The sequence below is a fragment of the Leiobunum rupestre genome, chromosome 8 (assembly GCF_980474605.1).
Source record: "Leiobunum rupestre chromosome 8, qqLeiRupe1.1.hap1, whole genome shotgun sequence".
Classification (NCBI taxonomy): domain Eukaryota; kingdom Metazoa; phylum Arthropoda; class Arachnida; order Opiliones; family Sclerosomatidae; genus Leiobunum; species Leiobunum rupestre.
Window position 1 is genome coordinate 10,498,910 of NC_143391.1, and position 11,808 is coordinate 10,510,717.

Consider the following 11,808-nt stretch of genomic DNA (forward strand, 5'->3'; position numbering starts at 1 on the left):
CCCTTTTCCATTCTCACGCCACAGCCTCTTCGATCCCCGACATCTAAAAAAGATAATTACTCACGAATGACTTCGCAAATTACAGTTTGCGAGCCTTTAACTCGATAGCTTCTTATTTCTTTATCCACGATTTTTTTCATACTCTCCCATCAGAACGAACGACACGGATGGCAAAGGGTGCGAAGATGGCGGAGAGGATGGGAGGCTAATACGACTTTCTTATACATCAGGGGAAATGTAACACTGCCGCCTACAAAAGAAGAACGGCGCCCAGACGCGCTTCATTTCCTTCACGTTTTCGCAGAGAGAGGCTCAAGAGCAACCAGCGAAAAGATGGAGATGGCGAGGAGGGTCTGGATCGGGAAGAGGCTGCGTGGAGGATGGAGAGAAACGATAGAGGCTCATAATTTTTCTCACTCCGCGGGACATTTTTTTCTCATCCGTTCTCTCTCCAGCGAAGCTCGTCTTAAGGCGTTAAAACCGGCAGTAAATTTTTATCGCGTACAGCTAACGCTAGAATGCTTTTTAACTAATGCTATTTCCTTTCCACTAGATTTTTTCCCGTTTACCCTCGTATCCTCCCTCAACAGTCGCGCGGATTCTTTGTCCAAGCAGCGACTGACTACGTTTGTTTTTGTGTCTCATTGAAACCATTTATAAGAGCAGCGGGATAGAAACGAAGGAGTCTATTACTGTATATCATTCCTAGAATTACTTATTGTTCGTCCCACACCGCCGTATCGCGAAAAAAAGGGTGTCACACGTTCTTCCAAAGAAAGGACGCGAAATTTTCTTTGTAATTGCATTATACACCCCCAGATCTCCAGCCCATTCCAAACATTTCTTTTTTTTTCACTTTCAGTCTTCGTGAGGCATCTCTTTCTTTTTCAGTCGCTAGCCAATTAAATTTAGTTAGGCCTAGGTCGTCTAAGAAAAATTTCGTTAAAAAAAAGAACGACACTTTTGGATAAAGAGAAATCAAGTGGAGTAGGGTGGGGAAAAAAATTTATGACGGTGTTTTTTAAAGCAACGGTGGTGGTTGCTACGGTGCTAGGATAACCCCGTATATCCGAGTTTCAAATTAAATATACGCGAAATTATTTTAACCACTTCTGTAAGTACGAAAGAATGAAAAGGAGCGATGGGGGTTGTATAAGATGGAAGATATAGTCGGAGAAAAAACGACTACAACGTTCGAGGAAAAAAGGCAGATTAGCCATTAAAAGTACGATCCAGAAACGCCATCTGTTGTTTCCAGTAGAGAGAAAAGAAAACGAAATTAGTGGCATTAAATTTTTTGCTTCCACTTCTTTTTTTTTCCTGGAAGGCAGTGTCCGAGAGAGTGAGAGAGCTTTATAATGACGGTGGCAGGAACGGTTATTTCAAAGACCCCCGCGCGATCGCCCCCTTCCTAAAAGAACATTGTCTCACAGTGAAAAAGGATGGTCTTCCGAAAAAAGAAGTGGCGGCAGCGACTAATGACTCGTAGAGAGCGTGTTATTAAAACTACATTCGAGCCCAAAGTACTTTGAAACTCAGGGACGCCTCGAGTACCTCGGCTATATTAAAAAAAAAACTTCTTTTCTTTCAGCCGTTTTGAAAAAAGGGTGACCGTAAAGACGCGGCCAAGACCACGAATCATAGACGAAGAGTTAGTCTTTAAGCCTTTAATTTAATAACTGAAGTGCGGCAAAGGAAAAGACGATTTCGAACAATTTGAACTCGGAAGTCGTAAAGCGTCGTTATCTAAGTAATCAGCTTCAATTGTACGCGATATAAGTGTACATCATTTAAATAATATCATGAATGTATTAAAATATACACACGATATTTACACGTTATCAAATCTAGAGAGGGTGTTTCTTGGGTATATATGCACCATTTTAATTTAAGTGTACTGTGGAGGGTGTTTATAAAGTGTGAAAACGTACGTTAAAAAAATGGGATGCACTATATTGATAATAGATCTTTTTTGAACTTATATTTTAGATTTACATTCAATGAAGAAATAACTAGAACGATTAATAATTATTTATAATAATGAATACATAATAAAATTTTAAATGGTATTACAATGGAAATGTATTCAGGTGGCTTTAGCCGCCTTAACCATTTATGTTATCTTTTTTGAAGTTCGTGAAAATTTAACAACCAGTTATACTATTAGTAATTATTGATAACCAAATTGATCTTCTGACTATAGTTTCGACATCATTGACTGTGAACAATTAGAAAAAGTACGTTTTGTTAAAAACCAAATGTTTATATACCATTTTCAATTTACTCGCGTTATTTTATGAATGGATATTTAAACGGTAAATAACTCTGGTTTTACGCCTTTGGGAGTACAGAGCTACACATTTCCAAAACAAGAGGTGTAGAAAACACTTTTGCTTTACCTTAAATATGTTAAATAGTGTTTTATTAGACTCAAGTTATTTAACTGCTACAAAAGCTGTGAAAAAGTTATTTTTCAATTAGCCTAATTAATATTTATTGTGTTAATCAAATTTGGACCCAAAACAAGTTCTTAATAAGGTGTTAAGCTACTCCCCCAATGTTTAAGAGTGTAAGTTGAGACGATTTTTAGCGTTGCTGACAAGCGGCCTCATAATCGAATAGTACAAATACATAGTTAGCATCCCTAAGTCATAGATGACGCAGTTCCAAGTATAGATATATGCACTAAGAATAAATATGTAATTTGAGCAAGAATGAACCGTACAATGCCGCCATTTTGCTGGTGTAGATTTCTTAGTAAAACTAGTGGCTTGACAGTTTCAATCGTCGATTTGTGGATTTTTTTAATTTTAAAATGATTCAAAATTTAGTTACACCTTAAAATTGGTTAACTGCCTTGTCAAAAATTGTTCGAGTAGTTCAATTAAAAAGGAAAACCGAAAATTGTCATTTTATCCGATACAGAAGGTAATTGTCAGAGGCTTATTGATAAACTTTGCCAACTTCTTTTCGTAGATATTCCTGTCGTAATTTGCTATTTTATTTAAATTACCCGGGTTTTAAATCTTATCTTATTTTGTTTAGGGCCTTTCATGATATTAATTTAAAAATTTGAAAGCAAAAATCTAATTTCCGTACGTTATGTGGTTTCAATGAGATGACCAACAAAATGGCAACCTATTTAGAAGCTACGCGCAAAATGGTTCGAATTTTTTACTCCCCCTCCCGGTTTCCCTGGAGACCATAGGCCCCTCCCTTAGGTGCAAACTATGTATAAAATTAATCAAAGCGGTATGGTACAATTTGCCCATTAATTTCCCAATTCTTAATAAGGGTTTCTATAAAATACGGGAGGTCATGTGATAGTGTTTGGTGTACGTCAATCATGGACCAAGAATCTAAGGGGACTCACTGTTCAGACTTGTTAATACTCGGCATAATAAAATCACGAGTATTTTTAGTTCAATGTGGACAAACTTGGTGGCGCTGAAGTCGATTTCCGACGTAGTTTTGTATAGAAGCTGGATCACTCACGTTCAATTTTGTCCAAATGGCGCAGTTGTTTTCGGTTAAATGATTAGGCTTAGTAAGTTTTAGACCTTTTAATTTTGAAATTGAAACCAATATTGAAAAAAAAATCGATATGAAATGTTTTGTTATATATTGTTAAGTAAATTCCTTGTTAAAAAACGTAAACTTACTAACACCTATTGATAAAGTTAAAAAAATCGGCGCGGTACCATTTATAGTTGTTTTTTTTTAATATATTTCAAAGAATAATCTCCAAAACATTATCTTTTCTATATCAAAAAAAATTATCTGTTTTTCTCTGGTTAATCATAGTTAACCGCTCATTTTTACGTTAATTTTGACGATTTGCCGAACCCTAGGCCACGTTTACCGTGTCAAAATATCGGGAACAGTGAGTCCCCTTCTAAGATTCATGGTCCATGACGTCAATTAGCTGTAGCTCTTGAAGGTGGAGAGCACGCGCTACAGTCGCGAGACCCTTCGGAATCTGAATCCCGCGTGCAAAAATAACGTACAAGTAAAGCCCATAAATAACTTGCGCAGATAAAAACATTTTATACTTTTATTAATGATATTAAAATTGGGCCCGGTGCAGAGACATTTTTAAGAATCGCCAAATTGCGATTCATCGCCAAATTAACAGAAAACGCGCGTGCTATCGAACTTCGCGCCGAATCGGTGTGCAGAGACATCTCGCTCGCAAAAATAACAGGAAGTCGCTCTGTTTATTTTGCGAGTGGTCTTGGGCAGTCGCTAGCCGCCGAAAAGCTCGCAAAAATAATGGCAGATTGTGTTACATAAAGAGCTCGGGAAATAAATTGAGAAGTAAACGCTTTTTACCTACTTTAATAAGATAAATTTTACAACACGATAGGTCAGAATCTTTTAAATTATTAAAATTTGAGTTTCTAGCTCATTATCGCTTCCCGAAAAATGTTTTTGTCGAATTATTGTCAGAGCCAAGGCCTAACCACAACACGATTTACGAAACACTAAAATAAGCCAGCCACTCTTACAAATTTTACAGGTAAGAATAAATTATAATAGGGAATCTTATACACTACTACTTTGGGTGTATTCAAAGCCTTGGTTTATTTATAGATCCTTATTTGCTGGTACTGTATGCAGTGGGTTTTAACTAATAAGTCGGTAATGACATGGTGAATTGGTTCAGTGTATCAAGGATCTTAAGCTATCAACCAGCGTTTATACCAATTCATCTACCGAGAAGAAACCTTTCCTCAGGTAGACTAGGGAGTTGCGATAAAAGATGTATTGGAATATTCAAGTTTATTTGGCATGCATCAAGAGCTTACCGAGCCAATATTTTGATGTATTACCTTAAAAGTGTTCGTCAGTTAATTCTACACGCTTATATCATTTGTTACAATTTATACCTGGATTAGGCTATGCAAATGCCAGATAATTAGGTAGAACAACAACTTTTATCAAATACTAGGACCATTGTTTTACGTGTGATCAATATAGGATATTTCGCTAGAAATTGCTTTAGACAATTACCATTTTTTGTAACCTCGTGAAATTGCTGTTTTTTTATTTATTGATTTATGTTATAACTAGTTTTATTTTAATTGCTATCAGCTAAGTTTTTAAATAAATATTTTCCTAAAAACCAAATGATACGGCTCATTTTCTAACAGAGAATCATTTTCCGAAAATGTTGGCTTATAATAGTAATGAATCTTTTTTTTAATTCGTTATTTTATTGATGTACCAACCATATTATAAAAATATATCTTTAAAATAACAAAACCATTAAACTGTGTAATAAATGCAACCAATCTAATAAATAATAAGAGTAAGAAAATGATATAATCAGAAGAAACTAATTTTCATGCACTATTTAAGGCTTTAAAAAAGATTTTGGATAACCTCTCATTCTTCAGAAACTGTTTTGCTTTCCCTTCGTGGCTATATTATATAAATTTATTTTAATAAAATAACGGATTTAACTATAAAAATTATAAAACCTAATAATGTAATTAGAGTTAGGAAATTATTAATTAGAAGAGCCAGGATTTCATCGTCAAAATACAAACCAAACATAACCACGTGATAGCTTTTTGCGTCAGAAATGGAGCTCTCCCATTGGTCCGTTACTTGTTTAAAAAAATTTGGAAAAATAACAGCGTCGCCGATTAACAGGAATCGCTAAAACGTCTCTGCACCGCGATTTCGATTGCGAGGATCGCCAAATAAACAGCTCGCCAAATCTGAATCGCTAAATTGCGATCTTGTTAAAATTAACAGGAATCGCAAAACGTCTCTGCACCAGGCCCAATTTGTTATTGTTTATTTTATAGAAATAAAAATAATTATTGAAGCACACTATTGTGACATTATTTTCTACCATCATCTCAAATATAGTTATTCTAACTAAATATTAATATATACATTCTTAATAAGATTTAATTTAATTTAATTAAATTTGGATTGGTTTGGAATTTCAAACCAACTCAAAATTTAATCTAATACCGGTGTAATATTAAGCGAACAAATAAACGCGAAATTGGAAAGGAATTATTCGTATTGCCGTGAGCCTTTGTTTTTAAAATTAGGTCCTTGTCGGTAGGCAGTGCCCTCGTTCAGCGAAGAGCGAAACACTTCCAGCTAAAATTTGGTTTTTTAATAAATTTAGTAATCAGCGGAGCCAGCCGCAACTATGCAAATTAACTTAATTGCCTTCTCTTAACTATCCCCAAAAAAAATCTTCAAAGAGACCGAGGGAACGTCATGCCCGATAAAACGCACCGCGGCCAGCAAGGTAGTAAGCGGTCATTATAACGTCAGCCTTTCTATAAAAGACCGTTTCTTTTAAATTTAAAAGCTCCGGGGTAATTCTGCGAGGCTTCTTTCGCGTTCACTCGAGGGTCGAGTCCTTCGCAGCCGAAGCAACGGCACCCTTACGTCGGGACACCTATTTCTTAATTAAAAGGATTCCCCGACTCGCTAGCTCGCCTTTTGGTTTTATTATCATAATAAAAATTTAAATTGAAATTACTTTGAGCTTAAGGAGAAGGGGTAAGAAAAGGGGAAGGCGAGGAGAGAAAACTTTTTAATTCAAGAACTCATTATCCCGGTAAAGGAGGTATATAAATTTTAGAAAAAACAAGGTACATCGAGATTCTAATTGGAGGGGAGGCGCGTAATTTCATTCTATTTAAGTCTATTACTTTTTTATATTTCATAAAGCCGCCATAACTTTAAGAAATACCTTAATTTTATGGAGCGTGATTAATTATTAAAATACTTTATATCGTACCTAAATTGCGTTATATACTAAAAGATGGCCGGTGGGAAGAAAATCTGAACGCAATTTATTCTAGCGTCCCCAAAAGAGTGTATTTTATTTCCCCACTCTCCTATAAGGCATTATTCTTTCGCTTATGAAATAGAAAAACGGGATCGTAATAGTATTTTCGGTTATAAGACACCGCAAACTCCTCGCTTCTTTTTTTCAAACGCGTGTGTGTTGGAATGAGAATGAGAGGAAAAATATCTTGGAAGGAGCCATTTTTCCACGGATATCCGTCAAGCTTGAAGGCGGCTTAGAATTTCGGTTTATTCGGCTCGCAGTCCCCCGCTCTTATCCCGCTCCATCCATCTTGGCTGCGCGGGAAGCGGCCCGACGCCGCCGCCGCGTTGCAACACCCGACAAACCAAAAAAAATCTCTTCCCGGATTTTCCCCGGACTAAAAGACGCTTAGAACGCCTAAGCCAGCATTCGAGAGTCAACCATTTCAACGGGGGGTTAAGCCGCGTAACCAAACAACCTTAACGTCCACGACGCTTCGTCATATACCGTCGAATCCGCGGTTATATACGTTACGAAGTTTCGCGACGCGCCTTTCGCGTATAAAGGAGAAAAAAAACACGCCAGTATAAAAAAAAAATCCCCACACCGATCTTATACATAGTTAATACCATCCCCCGCTCTGCAAATGAAAGAAATCCAGATTAGTTTTTTTAACGGGGAAACCAGGAACTGACTCCGTGGCGCGACTTTAGGCAGAGGGCCGCGTTGGATTCGACAAAAAGACCTGGCCCTAGTCGAAGCCCATCTTTGTATATTCCGTCTTTTAGCGCGGGCCTGTCTGTCTTCTCATCTACAATGGTAGCGCAGTCGGGGTTTAAGTCGCCCCGTAAAGATGGAATAGCGAGCGCGGCGGGAGAGGAGATATCCGCGCTGGACAGGCCGAGATTTAACTCCGGGATTAGCGAGCGATCCGAGCTCCCTGGCCTATTTAACGGCATCGGACGCTACCAATAACCGAACCCACCCGTTTCTGCCGCCGCACCAAACATTCCAGGATTCGAGGAATCCGGGGACAGGAATTTCCGAGGAATGAGGATCCTGAAATCCGCGGACGCTTCTGTTTTACCAAATCCCCTCTTACAATACTACGGATCGATCTTTATATAGTTACTTGTCAGCGCGTGGAGACCGTACCGTTCACTCACCCTTTTTCTCTAGTACGTTGGCCGAATCTATCGGGATCAAAATACGTCGCGAGACCGTAAGCTTAAGAGAGTTTGCGTCTTATATCTAAAACCAACGCGTTACGGATCTAATAGGATAGTTAATGGTACGCGGAGGTTGATCTTTGGAGCGTTTCCTTTAACGGCAACGTTAAATAATCTCTGGCGACGATATACTGTTTACACCAAACAAGGCGCGGCTTAGTCCCGAATCAACAACTTTAACTTGTTTAGACACATTTCGGATTACAAATAATAAACTCGTTACATTTAGCTTTCGTATTAAATTACGCGAAAGACTGAGATTTATCACTACGTGGCGCTAAAGTACTCTTCGGGGTTTACCATACGAGGAATCATTCTAATAACGTTAGTAAATTTTATCAGAATGGGTTGTTAAAATTTTGACGTGTCTGAAAGCCAGTTTTTGAAGTTCAAATCTTTGGAAGTTCGCCTTTCACTTAAACCGAGTTCCCTGTTTGGTAAAAAGGGCGTCCGCGATACGGGAAGCGCCAAGAAATAATTTTGAATATAAAAAGAAATCCGTCGAAAGCGGAAAAGAGGAAAAGTGTATACAGGGTGTTTCGAAAGGTTGTGCAAACATTTTAAGGAGTTGTAGGTGGTGAGTTGAGAAGCATGCCTGTTTTTCCCCCCCTTTTCCTACGATGAGTTAAGCCCCATTTTCATGCTCGCTGGTAGCGGGTAAAAATCGACAAAATCCGCTTCAGCTATACACTTTTTCACTTTCCGCGTCGATCTGTTTCAAACAGATATTTTAGCTTTATTTTCACGCTTGCGAGTGGCGGAAGCGAATTTTGACGATTTTTATCCGCTACCAGCGAGCGTGAAAATGGGGCTTAAAAAGATCGTCAGAGAGCTTCAAAGTGTGGCCTACTAGCCCCTGGAAGTAGGCTGCAACAAGCGCTAAACCAAGCAGCAGGGAAATGCGATTATTAAGATTTGGGTTCGTGTGATAGGTAAAAAAGGAATTTGTAAACAAATCGAGGTAGCCAGCGTATAAAAGTAAACTTAAACACTATTTAAAGTCGTGATTTCTCATCACTTTCAAACTGCAACAATGGAGTTCACTTCGGAAGAACTGGTGGATATTCATTTCGTGTATGGACTAGTGGAAGGCAATGCTTTGGCACTCAACGTCTCTACTAGGAAAGGTACCCAAACCAGCGCATTCCCTTCTCACGGACTTTTACGACTGTCCATCGTCGATTACACGAGACAGGCACATTCTGGGTACTTTAGTTATTTTTTTTCTTGAACTTCTCCGCGACTGGTTCGTTACAAACGTATACAATGTTCTGTTGGTTTAGCGCTTGTTGCAGCCTACTTCCAGGGGCTAGTAGGCCATACTTTGAATTTATCTGGTGCTCTTTTAACTCATCGTAGGAAAATGGGAAAAAAACAGGCATACTTCTCAACTCAGCTTCTACAACTCCTTAAAATTTGTGCGTAACCTTTTGAAACCCCCTGTATATGTACGCGTGTGGTTCGATGAAGAGGCCATGTCGTCACCGCTATCCGTTTCCGAGTGTATTAATACCTATCTCGTCCTGACACCTGTCCAAAACCGTTAAAAACGGCGAAGAAGGATGGGGATCGAAAGACCGTCAGGATCAGAGCAGCCGCGGGGTATACGGGAAGCGGCGAAAAGGGAAACAACCGCCGAGTTTTTAAAACAGGATAAAGCCATCCCCCGAGTCTACGCGGACGACGGGAGGAAGAGGAAAATGTCATCAAATATTCATTCAATAATGGCGAAAAACAGGGTAAGGCCATCAAGGCTTCAGTCTTTAAAAAATATATACCCTTGAAAAAACGTGCAACATTAGAACGTGCGATTTTAAAAGCCGCTTGGCCATCAACGAAACTAAATTACTCGCGGAGCGTACATTCTCGCGCGTTAATTCAGTGTGGGTATACGCGTAAAAGATACAAATTAACCTCGCGTTTACGTAAACGAATATAACAAGTTGGCAAGCCAAAATATACCTCTCCTCGGAAGAGTTTTTAATTTTCAATGAAGCGTAACTGTATCCGTGGTTCTGCGGTAGAACGCTAACCTGTCGTGCAAGAGGGCTCGGGTTCGAATCCCGACCGTTTAGAAAATTATACTACACCCAACGACAAAAAGAGGGCGCTTTTGGAAAAACCTTTTCCCTGATTCTAAGAAACTGCGTACGCGGTGATTACCCTTAGCCCCGAAAATGCGAACGCGTTCGCAGGCCTGACAGACAGACCCACAGACAGACAGTAAAAACAGTAATCTAAACGCGATTGTTCAATGCTCGCGCGTAATGAGAGGTTCCAGGTATGATCGCGTCGTATAAGTTCCTTTCGAAACAAAATAGTCTTTTTCGCCCTCTCGCTCTTAATAAAGTCGTTTCCCCTTATCAATGGCCGCGGATTAAGACATTAAAAGGCGAAATGACATCCTGGGCAGCCCATTAGCGAAGCGCTTAACAGCGACCCCTGGTGATTCCGCACAGCGCGAGCGACAAAGAGAGATCCCACCGTCGCGTCCACCCGCTATTATTTTGGGCCCATGTTCCCCAGCTTCGCAGGGTCTCACGCCAGAAATATTTCGGCTACTAATTGAAATTACTTCACACACATTCGCTAAGGTCCAGTCGGCGCGTTATAAGCCCGAGATCAAAAGGGGCGATTCACTCGTTATTGCCGCGAAAGGGAAGGCGGGACGGGGGGGGGGGGGGAGTAAAAATAATTTAGTTGGCGGATAGTTTTCTTTAAGTACCGTTTCGATGGGGGGCCAAATTAGGATTTTTCTTACTCTTCGCTATTCTTTAACTGTCTTTCTTATTTATCTCTCTCTGGCCCATCTCGAAGCGCTTCGAATTAATTAACTACGAGTGTCTCTTTCACTTCGCTATGACCCAGATTAAAAAAAAATCGATAAAAAATACGCTGTAGAAATCTATTAATGAATCACTTTGATTTGGAAAGAAGTGCCGTACGGATGAGAAAACAGATTGGATAGGATCTGCCGGTTTTCTTCTCCTCGACTAGGCAGTCGCGAAGCTTTAACAAGAACACGCTTTAGATAATTAATTTAATCGGATTGATATTCGCGTTTCTATTTATTCTAGGAAATTAATTTTGTGATCTGAAACCTAACAAAATGAAATATTTAGAATCAGCATATTTTTTTTTGACAACTTTGAATTAGTAGGTCTAATTTAGATCAAACTCCTGTAGAAATGTTGGACCCGGCGTACACCGGCGTACAGGGAGAAGTCACCCACCAGAGATATGTAATCTCGTTTGATAGATAAACTCAGCGTCTCGTTTGAGTAAATACTTAAATTAGATCTAGAACTAATTTAATATTTCTCGAAACAAGAAATAAAAATTATTGTTTGGCGCAAACTTATAAATGTATAAAGTATTAACTTTAAAGAAAATGGTTTAAATATGTATATAAAGTCGAATTTCTAGCGCGACAATCCTATTTCCGAAACAGAACGTTCTTTTATTCCCGCGGCGTATGAGCCACGCGGAGTGAGAGCATTTGGGTGCAAACGGCGCCATACAGAAATGGAGCCAAAGCTAAACATACGCTACGAACGACAGAACTAAGGTAACTTAATATAAAAGAAAGCTTCTCTACCGGATCGACATACGACAACCAAAAAAACAGCGACGGAGAGCGGCGCCCCGATAAAGAAGGCGAGGGGGTAAAAGAGGTCCGCTTTAGCATATTAATAGGGAAGAAGTCGGGTCAAGAGAAGAGCCAAGCTATGTTTAGCCAACGGGGACCCTTCTAAATAAACCACGAGTACT